The following is a 16,622-nucleotide window of genomic DNA, read 5'->3' on the forward strand; positions in this document are numbered from 1 at the left end:
GGCCTGGAAATGGAAAACGTGGGTTACATCCGAGTGAAAGAAATTGAAGAACTGAGTTAAATATAAAACTTAATTTCTTAAAACTGAATTGTCCTCCAAAGCATGGGTCAGGTAAGGCAAGATGAGGAAAAAATATCTTCAGTTGTATTCTGAGAGTGAGATGGTCAGATCTAAGTGAGAGCTCGTATTGATTTTTGCCAAGGTATTATCAAAGAACAGTCACAGGTATCAGTTGAAGCAACACTTTCAAGCACAGTGTGAGAGACTTTTGCTTGCAGATACAGCAAGACTGAAATGCTGATCTTCATCTTCTTTATAAATGAAGCAGGACTGAACTGTTCTGGGAATATTTGAACTTTAGTACGCTGATCTTTAATAAAAAGACGACTCACACCATGGCAATCCAAAATTCACATTATGAGAAATTCCCTAAGGACAGCTCAAATTAGAATTTGTTGTTTTTCAAGACTCCAGTTATCCCAAATTCATGTATAGCAATCTATTATCTTCCAGGCCAAGGGCATTTCCTATTTCAGTTTCATAAATGCTTATCTGACCATTGGACACAGGACAAATACTAAAAATAAAAGTAACATTTTTGTTGGCTTTTTCTCTTTTTGGAAATCTTTTGACCCACACCAGTTAGCATCGTTCTCTTCACACCTGTTGAATATCCCTCAGGGAGCTCCCATAGCACAAATCTGAACTGTGTTATGTAAAACCAGATATATTTTATATTTACTGTTTTGTATAACTTCCAGCAGCATATTTGCTAAAAGGTCAGAATGAGGATCTTATTCTTTAGAGAATGAAGATAATGAAAACACCTATACTTGACATGTTCACCATTGACAGAACTGGCGAACCTGAGTTTGTGTGAAATAAACTGTGCAAGAAGTCCTGGTGGAGAAACATCTGCTGCAAATGTTTCAGTAGGGAAAAGATATTATCTGCTGAAAAATGTAGGACAAATTCACAAATGCGGCATGTTGCTGTTTAACAGATATATGTGGCCTTAGGGACCCATGTGGCTCCATTACTCGTCCAAAGTTCAAAATAAAGAGAAAAATAAGTTTTGACAGTCACTTCTGAGGGAAGTGATAACAGATCAAAGGACTTCCTTTTATTGCGATATTTTCATCATTATGGAAAAGAATCACTCTGGACTTTAGCTGCTGTTTGAAATCTTTACCTTTTAATAAGTGAACTCTGTAAATGTAGCTCAGAGAACAAAGGTTCCTCTTTTGCAGTTAAACTTTTAACCCTTGAGGTTGAATTGGCAGAGACCAGAGGGAAAATCCACTGTGTTTTCACTGAACTTTTTACCCTTTGAAAAAAAGTGAACAAGTTTAAAGTTCATACACTGAGCAAGAGGTCTCTACTGGGGATTTCTGGTATTATTAACTTCCTGACCTCAGATAATTAAAAGGGAAGAGCGGAGGCAGTGCAGACTTTGACTCAACTTTGAACTTTTAACCTCTTGAGGAACGTTTTTTAGTGTGCAAGTGGTACACACAGTAAACTCTCTTATTAACTTTCTTTAACCCACAGACATGAAAAATGTCAGCAGGCCAAAATTATCCTTTGTCCTTCATGTCATATTTCTATTTGTGTAGCAATTAAACTCAAGGGGGATACTGTTTGGATACAAAAAGTGACGCAGACAAGTATTTTCCAGGAACTGGCAAGTACGGTAGGCAAGCAAAAGGGAGAAGCAACCATGAATATGTCAGACACAAGAGCAGGGTTTGTAATTCAGACTATTTTGGGTTTTACCTTCAGGACATATACCAGTGTCTTAGGATTGCCCCTTAGCAAAATTTTCCTTATGGAGTGGAGTTATTTTATCTCTTTATTGAACTGGGCTTTACTTCCTCAAACATTAAACACAGTGATACTCAGTAGCCCAGGAGATTGTGGATTTACAGACTAGGAAATAATCAAACAAGTAGCATTGTGAATTCTGTATTTGAGCACATACATTGTACTTTCTCATGGCTATAACATAAATGAAAGAAAAAAAATCTTTGTGTCTTGTCTCCGCAAGATGAAGATTATCTGTGGTCAGTTGTTTGCAAGGGATACCATTTACTATGAACTAGTCTGGGGAACAATGTGAGAAGCAGTAAAAGCTTCATTGAAATCTCCTAGCATTGATGTTATTGGGGTGTAAAATAGAATTCATGTGAACCCATGTAGTCAGAGATAAAATAACTTAGCTGAAAAAAAATACAAATAATTGGTTTAAAATATTTTCTGTAAGAGAAAGCTGTAAGCTTCCGTGGCAAAATGTCAACAACAGGTTTCCTTTGTTTTTTTTTTTTTTTTTCACCATAAGAAAAGGAAGAACACAAGTGAGTTTGTGTCCTATCGTTCCCTAAATGATTATTGTATATCATGGTGTTCCCAGTCATAGCGATAGTTTGGCTTCTTCACTAGGAACTCAACAGTGTTCAATATAAATTGTAACATTCACTTCAGTTTTCTTTAGTTGCAGAAACACGATCAGGAAAAACTGCAAAATGTCTCGGAAGCAGATGTACTAGAGCATGAAACAGCTGCATTAGGATTACTAGGAAAGGAGCTGAAAAACATTTTAGGGTGGCTAGATGTTATAGTGAGTATGAATGCATGCATCTTGAAAGTTTTGAATTTGGGAGATTTTTCCAACGTTGTGACTGAAGCCAGCTGAGCACTGAAAAAAAAATCCCTTTAAAAATAAATATACAAATCAAACAGTTATTTAGGGGATTATCCTATATCTTCGGGTGAAAAGAACTCTGAAAGACACAAGCCTTGAAAATTTTGGCAAGAAACACAACTTTGCTTGAAAAGGCACCAGATTAGCCTGGTTTTCTATTGGTTTTCATTGTTTTTCTACTGCGTAAAGATACTAGCTACATTACCAGATAGTGTGAGGTAATTTAGACAGATCTGTAGCGTGAAACAGTGTGGTAGGATATTCATGCTGTATGCATGTGGAGGGTCTATTTCACACTAGCTCTGGTCTGAACCCCTGCGACAAACACCCGTAGTGGCAGGAGCACATTGTGAGTACTCCTAAGGTTTATTTTCTGGCCTGTTTTTAACCTAGAAGAATCTATGTTGTGCTCTCTGTGACCACCTGACAGTGCAAAGCAGAGAGCAAGAAGTGGAGGTGATGAAGGGACTCACTTCCAGAGCACTCTTCTGTCCTGGACAGAAACATTTACGTAGATGCACCTGGTGCCGCTGAAACAGGGAGCAGTAGTGGCACCACACGGCCTCTGTGACCAGATCACATATCGTGCTGGAAGCACCCTTGTGATTTGTAATTGGTGACACAAGCACAGCATCACCCCTGCAGCTGTGTGCATGTGGACGTGCGTGTATTGGGCTGTGCCTATAGTGGGGCTGGAGGAGTGGGCATCCTTGGGAAACCCACAGCAGGATCCAGTGCCTGAGAAAGAGCCACACCATGGCCCACTTTCCACAGGTGCATCTGTAAGGGTCAGTGTGCAAACAGGATAATAAAAGACTATTTAGTATTAATCTTTCACTGCCGCCAGCTGGGGACATCATCTAGGCCCCTTAGTTTTCACAGTGACCCACACTGGGATGTGTGGGAAACAAAACTGTAAGGAGAGGGATGCTACACGACCACATGGGCCCAGTGACCAGAGGCACTTGATGTTAAGCCTCCATAGAGGTGTCTGATTATTTCCTGGAGTAGGACTGTCACAGCAAGTCTGAATTAAATATGCTGTGTTGAATCTGAAAGAAGTGTTGCTCAGTATCTATGAAGTCTTGGCTCTGGAAAGTATTAAGGCTATTGTTTATATGCTGGAAAAGTGAAATTATGAGTAGACGCTGCTATTAGTCAAAAAAGAAAGTGGAGGGAAGAACACTTGTGTTTCTACATATAAGAAAATTAATAACATTTATTTTTCTTAAACATGAATTTTCTTATGTAAGGCCTTCAAGCAGTGGGTCTCGTTGAGCCTTGGCCAGCCAGGTGCCTTCCATCTGGATGGGGACATGGCCTCCTTTTCAGGGCGCAGCAAGAAAGATGGAGGGATATGCTTATGAAAGCCAGCTTCCTTCTGCTCCGCCATTGGAGCAGGGTGAATCCTTTTATCGCGCACTGGCCTTGGAGGGGAGCATGAAAACCATGGCAAAGTCTCATGCTCAGGCTGAGCTGGTTCATCCCCTGCCTCACCAGTTGCACCGAGCAAGATGAAGGCTGGACAGGATTTCCCCTGCTCCCTTTGCAACTTTTAGCTCTGAAGTTTTTCCAGGTTTTCAAGTGCAAGGGTAGGAGGCTTCAAACTCTGGTCACTAGGCCAAAGTGGGCAATGTTTCATGTGGGTGGCAAAAAGCACTCTTGGAATAAAGGTCAAAGTCCTCCAGACAAGCTTAAATTCCTCCTGCAAAATATGGGATTAGTAAAAGCATCTCTGCTAGGAGGTTACCCAGATTTTCTTTATTTATTTTTTTTTTTACCACACAGCAGTGCATTTTTCCCTGATATAGATCACTGAACTGTCTGAACTGTTTTAGCGCAGAGGTTTTCCAAAAAGCTTCCAGCTTGTGGTATATAGTGGACATAGAAATTTTCAGCTGAAGTTAGGAGAAATTTGGCAAAGTTACAGGCAATTGATAGCAGGGTGTTTATCACAACAAGTGTTGGGAAACCTTGCTACCAGCAACCTCACAGTTCATACACAGAGACAGAATATGTAAAGTCAGCATGAATGTGTATGCATGTGAGTGTGTGGATGGATGGAAAGTATCAAAATGTGCATGAGTTTCTGTGCTGCAGAGCTACTCATGTGAGAAGTAAGTACCAGTGCCTGTCCCTAGGTGTGGATTAAAGAAGACGATTAGACAGATGTTTAGACACTGGGGGTACCTTCCTCTATCAGGCCTTTGCAAATCTGTCTGTCCTTGTGCACCGCTGTGCCTGTGGAAGTACTGCGCTTCTGCTTTCCCTTAGATTTCAGCATTGGTGGACTGGCACCATTTGTTCTCCTTGGCAAAACCCTCAGCTCTGCTGATCCACATTTGCTGTCCCTCAGAAAAAAGAGCAGTCTCATCTATTTTTGCAGACTTGCCTTCTGAGCATGAAGAATATATTCAGGTGGTATTGGAGGTGGAGATGCAAGCAGGAAAAAAAAAGTCATAGAGCTACTCAGCAATCATATAGGGCTCTTCAGGTATTTCAGTTAATCCTCACAGTAATTGTATGATATAGGAAAATATTGCTGGGACAAAACTGCACTGTGTTTTTTCTTGGATGGAGCATACAGGTATTATGGAGAGAGATAAAATATAAACCAAATAATTAGTAGCATCATTATATAGATGGAGGGCAGAAGTTAAATGGTTTACCTGGACTTCAGGATGAAACCATGTCAGTATAAGGTTTATAAAGTCAAAGTGCTGTTCTAAATGCAGCACCCAGTCCATATGTTATTACCTTTATCTCATGCTGAATGTAGGTAGCTTTTCTTTTCCCTGCTTTCTGAGTGGGTGTGTGATGGACAGAGTTTAGAAAAATTGGAAAGCAAAATTCTCACCTGGCCCTGCACACTGAAACAAGAATAAAAGAGGAATCCTGGTAAATGTCAAATCCCACACACTCTGCCCTTGAGTCCTTCGAAGCCAAATGATCAAGGCTGAAATGAATTGCATGAAAGGAAGGAAGTGGAATTAAAACCTGCTCCACCTTGCAAAGGGACACTTACAGCTTAAATTCTGGTCAAGGTGAGGGACAGAAAGGAGTTATAACAGAATTACAAACTCTTCTTGGGCATTTAGGGGAGATAGCACCCTACATAACAGAGCTAAATGGAAAGGCCAAACCTGACTCTGAACATGTGCAGTTAGTCAGGGTCATAGTAACAGTGGTCACAGCCGGCAGAGAACACATCCATTGTTGCGTGGTTCTGCGCTGCCTGCAGCTGCCCTTGGCAGGTCCCAGCACGGCTGTGAGTGTTCAACTGGTGAGTTGAGAGCCAAATGCCATACTGGTAAGTGAAAGTGGTTCATATTAAAACTTTGCCCTGCAGCATTTTTTTGCTGATGGATCATTTTACCTGCTTCACCCCTCACACCACCTTGGGAGGACCCTGATTTAAAGTGCCAGAGAGCAGGAGTATTTGAAAGGACAAATGCAAGGAGAAAGATCTGCCATGAAACAGGGTCCATACTAGGGATCCAGAAAGTGATGCCTTGACAGCTACTCTGAAGCTGTACTTTCGTGCCCTCACTGCATTTCTCAAAGGCAAGCTCAAATAATCTCACCTTGGGCTTATTTTTGCTCCTCAGCTGTTGCTCTCTTAGATTATAAATCTAATAACATGCAAAGATTAGTCTGCAGTGACTACTCCTTCTGCCAGGTTGGTTGATGGATGTTTGTGTGTCTTTTTCCTTGTTACTTTATGGCTCTGCAGAGAAGACATCTGGGTGTCCGCAGGGAGGAGGACGACATAATCCCTGCTGAAAAGTGCCTGCAATCAAATTTGAGATTTGATAGTGAAGGATGTCAAGACAAAATCCTGAATAGATGTAGGCTGAGCAGTAGTTTTATTAGCAAAACAGACTGCATGCTCATCAAAGCTGCCTTTCTTTAGGGTGAGTTGGAAAATGTTGTGGTGGGTTTGCTTTGTTTTGCTTTTCAATGTCTATGGGGCTGTGAGGCTGATCCATTGCTACAGGTGTTAAGAACAATGTGTCTGAAGTTTGTAAAGTGGCCAAGCAGATACTGGTGAGCAAGTCAAAGGAAAGTTTACATTTAAGCTTGAAGCTCATCCTATGAAGCTGAATTTTTCATAAGCCAGCACCATGGTAGACAACTTCTTTTTTTCTTTTTTTGATGCCATGGAAGTACCTCCCACAGTTTAACAGAAGAGCATCCCAATCAGGTTATCAATTACATTTCAGACTTTGGTGGCTAAGCTGGCTACTGGGATAGAAAAGTTCCTCCCTTGGATAGTACTTTCTTGTCAGTAAGGGAGAGCATATTACTCTCCACTGGATAAATTACAGAACTATACAAAAGGAGGGACACATTAATTAGTAATTTCTCATCTTCATGTCCAAACTACTTATTAGTTGCTTGATTTTTTAATCTCAGCAGTGGGACTTCTTACACAGAATAAAGATCAAAGTGTGTTCTTGTCTCATGCCTCATGCCTAACCAAAGCCAGATAATATAATAAAATATTTTACTCCTTATGTTCCTTGGTGAAGAGCTGCGAGGCAAAACCCACATAAATTATCTTTATTTTAGAAGAACGTACTACTCATCAGATTTTTGTTTACATAAATTTTTATTTTATGCCACAATCTCATCAATACAAAAATCCCACCTCTGATATTTAAAGCATAAGTGCATAGCTTATTTATCAGATAAAACACTTTTCCTAATACACATTTCACTTTATCTAGTGAGACAACAGAGTATTGTTCTCTAATGCATAAGTGATGCATTAGAGGTTATTTCATTATTATTTATCCTTAAAACCTTTCAATGTGTCTTATAAAACATTGCATAAATAGGATACCTTTAGTATTCCTAGTGTCGAATATTAGAATGAGGAACTAAAAATAATATATATAAAGTAACAGTAAATGTAGCTGAAATTTTTAACAGTTTTGTTTGATATCAGAAGTATAGGATATTTTGCAAGATGTTCAGGAACTTGTGTTGATCTATAATCTCAGCCTCAAATTCTACCTCATTGGCCATAGGATCCTCAGAGCTGCTGGATACTGTACTCAAGGAGTACTTTTTTGTATGTGTGCAATTTTGGATGCTTGTTACTTACCCCGAAGGCTTCATTTTATTATATTCTATAAAAGTCAAATCAAAGCATGAAATCGTAGGCTGTGACCATGATGAAGACGCCATGAAATCAGTAGCCACAGGTGTGATATAAAAGATTATTTCAATTCCACATTGCTGAAAAATTGCTGCTAGTAACTCAGAAATTTACGCTTTACTTCCTCTTATGAAGGATCCTTATTATGTTCTAGAATGTTTGCCCATCATTACATATTGTCCAAGAGTAAGTCAGAAAATAAACAAATAAAAGGACTGGTGAGTTTCCTAACTTCTCAACAAAACGAAAAAATGAAGCTAAGTGTCTGACTCGGTGAAATAACAACAGGAATCATCATCTGGCTGGAATTCTGGCTGTACCTCAGCTTTCCCTTCCAAGAAATGCAATTCGCTCTCCTTTTAAAGCAAGTTACTACCTAAGCACAAAAAAATCCCCTTGTCTTTGCTAGTCACAGTAGTAAATTTGGCATGCTTGCTTTATTAGCTGATACATTTAACAAGATGCACTTGTGTTATGCCTCAAGATGTTCTTGTTTACAAGTACACTGTTCCCTGAAGAAAGGTAATTTTAGTGTCAGATGAAACTTCATGTTTTGTTTCTAACACTGACATACCTAATGTAAAGAGTCCTCCCCAAGGAAGAAAGGAGAAAAGTAAGAATGCAGGAAGCACGGCATGAAAGCTGTGTTAGGACCATGCTGAGCCTGCCTTTTCTCCCCGGTGGCGATGGGCACAGCACTGCGCTCTCCTCCAGCATTCTGCCATTTTCTCCTTTTAGGGTAGCAAATCCCAATCTGTAAAGTTCACAGTGGCACAGGAGCTGCAGCCAGTTCCAGGAATCTGCCACCGCTCCCTGGGTCAGCTCAATGTTCCTTTCATCAGAAGTGTCACTGTGATGGGGAGAAGTTGTTATAACGAGTTTCAGGAGGCATTGACATAATCAGGTCAGCTGGAGGTGCATAAACAAGGGAGGGGAGAACAAAACCCACAGAGAAATGTATATCTTTCCATCCTGTCCCCAGGAAACATGAAGCAAAAAGCCTTTACTCTCACCTGCTGGCGTGGCATCCTTGCCCTCTCCTTTTCTCTTTTTGGCTCTGAGGCGTTTTCTTCACTGCAGCTTGACAGACACAAGGACATTTTCATCCATCGCATGAATCTTAGGCAATTTTTCCCTTTCTTCTTATTGTTATCATGGCAGGCAGAATTTTTTAACAGGCTGCTTAATGGCTGGGTACCCCCCACTGTGGGGATGTCTGTCAGTGAGATGAAGAGAGGACAGGGTCTCTCCGGGGGCTCCAGGTCCACTGGGGAGGGGAGAAGAGGGAAATTAAAGGAATATTGTACATTGCAGGAACATCTAGGTGGCTTGTGCCTCTGATGATGAAAACATTACTGGGCTTTTATATTTTTCTCCTCTTGTGAGCCTATCGAAAGTTTTTTTCATGACAACTGTGATCTGAAGAGAGCCAGGAAAAATACCATGTTATGTAATTTGCATCCGGAGATGGCACACGCTAATGCAAACTTTAGTGAATCACAGAGCAGGCTGCTATTACAACTGAGGCTGAAAAATACTTTTTCAGTTAAAAAAAAAAAAAAAATAAAAGTGCTGAAATAAATGGAGAATCTGCTTTTCTGACGTGACGCTTGTGATATCAGAAGTAAAGCCTGCAGCCCTAGCAGGAAGATGAAGCACTGTGCATTTATTGGACATTTAGAGTGCACACACACTAACATGCATGCCAATATTTAATGCAATCTCCAGCTATATTACTTTAAGATACTTTATCTCATGAGGAAGAAAGATGGGAGATTCTGTCCTTTATGCTGTCGGTGTTGCAGAGCAATTAATTTTCCTTTGGAGAGAGAGGGCTTGGGGAATATGAAAAGGAGTCTCCATCAGCTCCATCTCAGTTAAGCAAGGAAGAGACTGGTGTTAAGAGGGAGATGGGAAGCACATTTTGTTCATGAGAAGCTGAATTTTTGTAATCTGCTGCAGCACCGAGTTGTGAGAACTCACAGATTAGGGTAAACCATTTTTAGATGGTCCTCTTGGGAAAAGTTGGAGCTGCTCTAAAAAGAAGATGCAGCTGGCAGGTTAGATACTGTGACCTTCTCCTTACAGCAGTGCGGCGCTGAAGACTGCCTTTGACATTAGTGGGCAAAGATCTGCAGGGCTTTTGGACAAGACTGATGTCCTTGTAAGTACAATCTCCTGCTTCTGGCAAGAGAGTGGCAGTGTATTACTCACTGTATTTGGATTATTACCATTCTTTCTACCTACTTACAGTTCACTTGCAATTTTGAATAAGTAGAGTAATCATCTTCATTTTATGCCCCAAGCTTTTGTCTGGTACAGCTGTGTAGTGCTAACAGCTGCTGGTTTTCAGTGCAGAAGTGGCTACATTTTAGGAACAGGCAATGAGATTTCTGTTCTACAGTTTGTTCAACCAGTTTGTGAAGCACTTCGTAGATACAGTTCTGTAAAAAGTACTTAATAATGTTGATCTTACAATAATAATAAATTGGTAAAAAGATATTATGATCCACGTTTTGATGCGCAATTTACTACTGATTTGCTATACAATAGGCAGAAAAACTTGGTCTCGTGTTGCTGAGCCTCATTGAACAAAACTCCAGGTTTAGGAATTAGGTTACTATTCTGCAGCTCAGTGATTAAAACAAAAAAATACCCTATCACTTGTATTTACATTCTTTGCTAAAATCAGGTCACCCTGCCCTTTGAGTTCTGTTTTCCACAGAATGGGCCAAATCCATTCCCAGTGTGACTCCCTTGACTCCAGTACAGTTGCACAAGAGATGACTATAGCTTGAGTCTGCAGAATAATTCAGTTTTGATTAGGGAGAAAAAATTAGCCTTTGGGTGGAGTCTTATTCTTGCTGGCATGCTAGGTATTTTTTTTTTCATTGAGATTAACTGGAGCTGGAATAGAAATTGTTTACTTTGAAAAAAAATAGGTGTACATTTTATCTGTTTTCTAGCCATTGTACAGAAATAACCATAAGACTGTAAATGATAACAAAATCAGAAGAGAAAATAAATATCATACCTTAGCTATGTCTTCCTATGCAGTACCATTATTTGCTGAAAACACGGATACATTTCTGCTGCAAACACAAGGGAGGGTTTTGGTCCATTTGGCTCACTGCATGCTCTCTGAGCCGGGAGCACTGGGTATGGACTGGCACGGAGAGGGGACGTGCTCACCTGAGCTTCCCACAGAGGTGCAAAGAGAGAGCCAAGTGTGGGTGCTGACAGCAGGAGCCTGCTGGGCGAGGTAGGAGAAGGCAAAAGGGACTGGAAAGCCCCATCTGCCTTGCACAGGTGGGACACCAAGCAGGAAGCTGCTTGCCTTCGGTGTGGGAGGGTATGAAAAAGGCACAGGGGAGAGGGATGGAACTGGCTGGGAAGACTGATGTGAGGAATCAGAGGCTTTCTGGAGAGTGTGGGATTGACAGAAAGGTCAGACACGGTGCCTGGGGGGGAGACAGTGGGACTTTATTGGTAGAGAGGGGAGAAGAGAGGACTGGAGTCACCCATGCCATGTAGTGGGAAAGCTTTCAGTGGACAACTAATTTAATCCCTCTGCCCCTATGCAAGAGAAACTGGCCAAGACAGTCATCTTTCCGTTGTCTCATCTCCAATTACTTTGCCATAGACAGGGACCTGCAGTGCCCCAGACTGTGTCTGGTGGCAAATAAATAAATCTGATTGACTAGCGCCCTGAACATTAATTCTCTGGGAGTAGTGACTGAGTGGCATTGCCCTTTGCACATGCAAGGGCCAGGAAAAAATATACTGTAGCACTTTTCTTCCTGATGTTTAGCTGAAAGTAACATTAAAGACCTCTGCTCCTCCCAGCAGGTCATTAAGCCCCAGGAAATACCCTGTTCCTCTGTAGTTATTGCTTAATTATTTTCAGCTCTGTAATCTAATTTGCAGTTTGCTCTATGTTGATTCTAGCTACTGTATCATAACCTTTGCAGTACAGGAAATGCAATGAAGGATTGACTGTACTGACGTCTAAATCTTTTGGTGAGAAGGGCCTTTTTCTAAGTCTGCAGCTTCAGGAAATAACTTGTTTTCTAGAAAGCCTGAAATCTCTGACATTCTGGAGATTGCTCTTTCCCCTACTTTCTTTTAAAAATGTTTTACAGAGTTTACAATGCAAAACTGAGGAATGAAAGGTCTTTTATTGAGTATGTGCTATTACTTTTAGTTTGAAAGCAGGATATTAGAGAAATATGTCACATAGAGGAGATGTTAATTTATTCATTGTACTTTAATTAAATATTACATATGCTTCAAGTGTTCTAAAAACCAGCGAAATAAACTCTTAGCTATGAAGGAAAGCTATGCAGGAATTACAAATGAGATGAATTAACTATTGAAAAAAATCCAAGCTTGAAGTATTATTAAATACATGTTGTCTAAAGCAGATAGTTTTATTTAAAACAGAAATAACTGAGTTTATGCAATACCTACTACCTTCTTGGTTTCTTTAGAAATCTCCCCAAACTAACAGGAAATAAGAGCTATGGGGAGCCGTCTGCTTTGAGATCTGTCTCATCAAGATTCTCATTCTTATGTCTGGAATTGTTTGACAAAATACAGGGACAATATATACAGTTCATAGTATGTGATATATGGGATGCTTTTGAGCTCAAAGGTTCTTCTGGATGCATATTAGTCATGTGAGCCTGCAGGAGGGCACTTAATATGAAATAAAGCAAAAAAGGAAAGAACATGAAGGAGTCTCTGAAGTGTAATTCTCCAGGAAAAGCCACCAAAAAAGTCACAGAAGGAAATTATCTAGACTAGGAGATGAGAATGAGGGAAGCATATGGAAATAAATGATCAGCAGTCCAAGGACTACATTTTGGTTGAATGTCCTTAATGAATAGGAAGTACTGCAAGCAAGACTGTATTTCGTTTTTCCTGTAGCCTTTTTGTTTCCAACCCTTGCTTGCATGCCTCTGAACCTTGGCTTCAAACCAGGTTAAATCAACCCTCCCATTGTTTTCCACAGGTCTGTCTTGTGTCAGGGTGCACTAGGATGAAACAGAGGGCTTGAGCCTGCAGCTAGAGGGACTCAGGGTATCAGAGGTGCAAAGGAGGGGTGGGAGGGCCCCTGCTGTGTGTACTGAGGGACCCTGGGAGGTCCATGCAGATGCTCTGAAGCTTGTGTTGCCACATGCTGGGTTGTGAGGTGTTCCCTGTGGCTGCTGCTGGAAAAGTCCTTTCTCTGCTGTGTACAGGGATACATAGGCCATTTCTCAAACCTAAGGGGATGGTGAGGCATCCCTACATGATGCTTGTGCCTGTGTAAAAACAAGGGTTCTGACTCACTTTAAAATCTTAAGGTCAGGGAAAAAGAGATTTCCACACAGTGGAGATGGTCCCTTCTAGGCTGCTGGACTCCGCTGTGTAGGATGACTCTAAAATGCAGTGTACTGTCCAGCCTTACTCATGTTAGGGTAGTGGATTATGGGAATATATGGAAGAGTTATTCCTGCTCCTCTCTTCTCCTTCTTCGTCGCATAGCTCTGCAGAGCTCTGTGGGCCTTCAAGCCACAGCAGCCCTTCTGCCAGGAGGAACTGCCCTTATCCCCATAGCAGGGAGCTTCATGGTTTAGTGTTGGTACGCTGAAGTGGTGTGTGCCAGCTCATCGTCACAGGGAAAAATACAATACTCTCAGGTCGTCTCAGAGCTGTTGTTCAAATGCGTGTGTGTTGAAGGGGAGAAAAGAAAAATTGCAATTAGCCTCCATGTCTCCTGTATAGGAAAATGGTTGCTGTGGCATCCAGATCATCCCCTCTTTACTCCTGTGTCACCAATGCAGGTGAGCTTCTAATAATACGAAATAGTCATGGCATTGCAGTTGCAAAGCTGTTGCTCCTGAAAAGTACTGTGGCAGCTAGGCCTGCCCTTTGAATAAATAATTTTTAAAAAAATGGTAATAGAGTTAACTGAATTAATTAAGTGTAAATGAGACTGAAATGAATGTGTAAATAAGACTTCATTGTTACATAGAAATGTCGCACTATTCCAAGACCTCTCTTGTTAGTACTAGGGGAACTGCTCTTCCAACAAGTGTCTTGAATATCGAACTCTGCATGGTTGGCTCAGAATGAACAAGCAGATTTATGGTCTCAGCCTGTATTGAGTTTTAGACTTAAAAATTCTGACTGAAGTCATTGGAAGACCTTTGAGCTATTAGTAATGCAGGATGAGATCCTCTCTCCAGGTAAAAGATATAACAAAATGCAGGGAAATGGCAATGTTCCCTTTTTACATCCTGCAGCATGGTGACTCTTTTCTATGATCAGACACAAATTTAATGATCTGGGAAGAAATGCCTTAATGCTTAGAAGAAAGGCTGAAAAGAGAATATATTCAAATGACAGCTAGAAGAAGGGAACAATGCTGATATAATTCGAGTAGACAAAGGATGTTCACTTTGTGACACATTTTGAGAAACATCCAGGAACATTTGTTATGCCAAAGCAGGTTCATGGTTCAGTGGAAATGCCATCTTCCGATGGGGAAGTAAGAAGAAGAGGCAGCAGACGAGGCAACAAAAATAGTTCAGGGTTCCAGAGCTGACAGAGTTGCATACAAGTTTAGATCTATTATTATGATAGCAGTCCTGCTAAGTGTGCAGAGCATTTTCATTTAGTGGTTGTTTCACTGAGGAATGACTGCATACTACTTCTGTTTGCTAATAAAGGCGTCTTTTTAATTCATAAGCAGCAGTGTTCAGATGGTCTACCTCATCTTCCTCCTGTAATTGGTACTTATGAACTCGAGTCTATCTGTGTTTATATCTGGATTTAAAATACATGATAAGAAGGCATGGTGAAGCTTGCTTGTGCCATAAGCAATGTCTGATGACATAGGAATTATTCAGATTTATCTACTCAAATGCTGGCAAGATCTGCCACAGTGGTCTCATGAAACAATATGCAACAACAAGTGGAGTCCTTGGTTTAAAGAAAAGAAGTTTGCAGAAGTGGCTTTTTTTTTTTTAACTTCTTATTAACAAAAAAACACCTCTTTCTTCACTCAAGCTGAAACAATTTCCACAAAGTGTTGAAGTAGAGGGCAGCAAATTAAAGTGGAGTTCAGAAGTCAGAAGAAGCCCTTAGACCATTTGTTCTGACCTGAATGTCATTTCATCTGGCTTATTTCTTGGTGATCGAAGATGTGTGTGCTTGCATTTGCATATATATACACACACACAAACTCACACACATATATAGTACTATATGAATTATACAAGTAGTCGAATATCCGTACATATATGTGTGTGTGAGTGTATATATGTGTATTTTCCTTTCGTCAAAGGTGAATTATGTTCCTTTAATTGTCTGAACCGAAACCCTGGGAGAAAAAATATGTTTGCGCTTAGTGGTATGAGCAGCTGAACCTGCTCGGGTAGACAGTCCCTGGGAGTATGGTTGGCCAGGGAGCATCCACTGAGCCCTCTTTAGAGGAACAGAAACATTTCCCCATACAATGGCAGGGCTGCACAGGGTTTGTACCACTCAGAAAATCCCTGAGTAACTGATACCAAGACTGAAAGCGGGACATGCCTGCACGGATAGCATGGGCAGAAGAGAGAGCACTTGGTAAACCCTTCTAATACCTTTCTCATGGGGTGAGATTTTTCTCTATCTAAAAAGTTAATTGTTCTATTTTTTTTTTGTAGTTTAGTAATACGGGGCGGGGGTTGGGGCATTTTTAGCTTTTAGGGTAGCTGAACAGGTCTTGATACATTCACCTCAATGCTGTTGTCTGGCTCGGCCCACATAGTGCATTCTGATAGAAGCCCAGTAGTTTGTATTAAACAAAGAATAACTTCCATATTGACAATTAGTATTTTTCCAAAGGCATCAGAAGGAGGAGAATCTACCATATCCCTGCCAGAATGCTGACTGATTTCACTTTTAACAGTACGTTCTTAATTCCTCACTGGAATTACGCTTAAGATCTCAGCCTTTGCTTTTGTTGTTATGAATTTCTTTGCTAAATTGGTGAGCCCCTAAGATGCAAGCACCTTGTCCCTAGTAAAGTGATTTAACTGCAATCAAATCAGTTCCAATGCTGATATAATTGGAGTAGACAATCAGTTCCTTATCTTCTGGATAAGAAAAAGAGATGAATTTGTCTCCTAGTGTAAGGCATCATCTCTTTCTCTCATACACTTTTTTGTCTCCTTTCTGTGTTCTGGCTTTAAAATGTAAACACTAGACCTGTATGTAGCATCATGGGATGTATCTCATCAGTTTGATTCACCAAGGTATGTTCATTAGCTCTTCTCCTGCTGACTGACCTCCCTCAAGTGCATCCGAAGATTGTGTAAGTCTTTTCCAGGGAGATCAGGTTGAACTGCTGTTCAGTGTGATCCAAAATTTTTAAGAGAGATACAACCAAACCACAGCATCTCTAAGGGACATGTGTGACTTCTATTTCTTGTTCCTCTCACTCAAGGATTAATTGTTACAAAACGTTTTAGTAGTTTAACAAGTTTTTGTGAAAATATTTGGTCTGTTATTGTTGTTTGTTATAAAACCTGGTTTTGCAAAAAAGATCTTAGAAGCACCTAGAGGAGTCTGCTGGGTGTACGTTCAGCAAAGCTGACTCTTCCATAAGGTGATCCTCTATATCAGCTTGCCCTCTGAGATCTGTTGCATATTACATGTTACAACTGAACCCAAAAAGCCTTGTATTTTGAGCAGAAGATTGCCCTTATGTAACTAAAAGTTTTG

The 16,622-nt window shown here is 40.6% G+C and overlaps 2 long non-coding RNA genes across 4 annotated transcripts in view; one reads left to right on the forward strand and one right to left on the reverse strand.

Annotated features, from left to right (window-relative positions):
- The first annotated feature begins 5,379 nt into the window (after positions 1-5,379).
- Positions 5,380-16,622, forward strand: part of LOC110365378 (uncharacterized) — a 34,901-nt gene continuing 23,658 nt past the window's right edge. The window contains exons 1-2 of one of the 3 annotated variants that reach the window (XR_002424831.2): positions 5,380-6,011; positions 6,435-6,615. This is a non-coding gene — a long non-coding RNA (uncharacterized LOC110365378). Of the gene's footprint in view, positions 6,012-6,434; positions 6,616-11,013; positions 11,128-15,154; positions 15,512-16,622 lie in introns of those variants that run through there. The other 2 variants (XR_010472910.1, XR_010472911.1) reach the window with 2 other exon arrangements.
- Positions 7,313-11,038, reverse strand: LOC110365379 (uncharacterized). The gene is made up of 3 exons (XR_002424836.2): positions 10,900-11,038; positions 8,879-9,132; positions 7,313-8,715 (listed from the first exon to the last, which is right to left on the reverse strand). It is a non-coding gene; the product is annotated as an uncharacterized LOC110365379 (long non-coding RNA).

This window comes from Columba livia, chromosome 1, assembly GCF_036013475.1.
Source record: "Columba livia isolate bColLiv1 breed racing homer chromosome 1, bColLiv1.pat.W.v2, whole genome shotgun sequence".
NCBI classification, from domain to species: Eukaryota; Metazoa; Chordata; class Aves; order Columbiformes; family Columbidae; genus Columba; species Columba livia.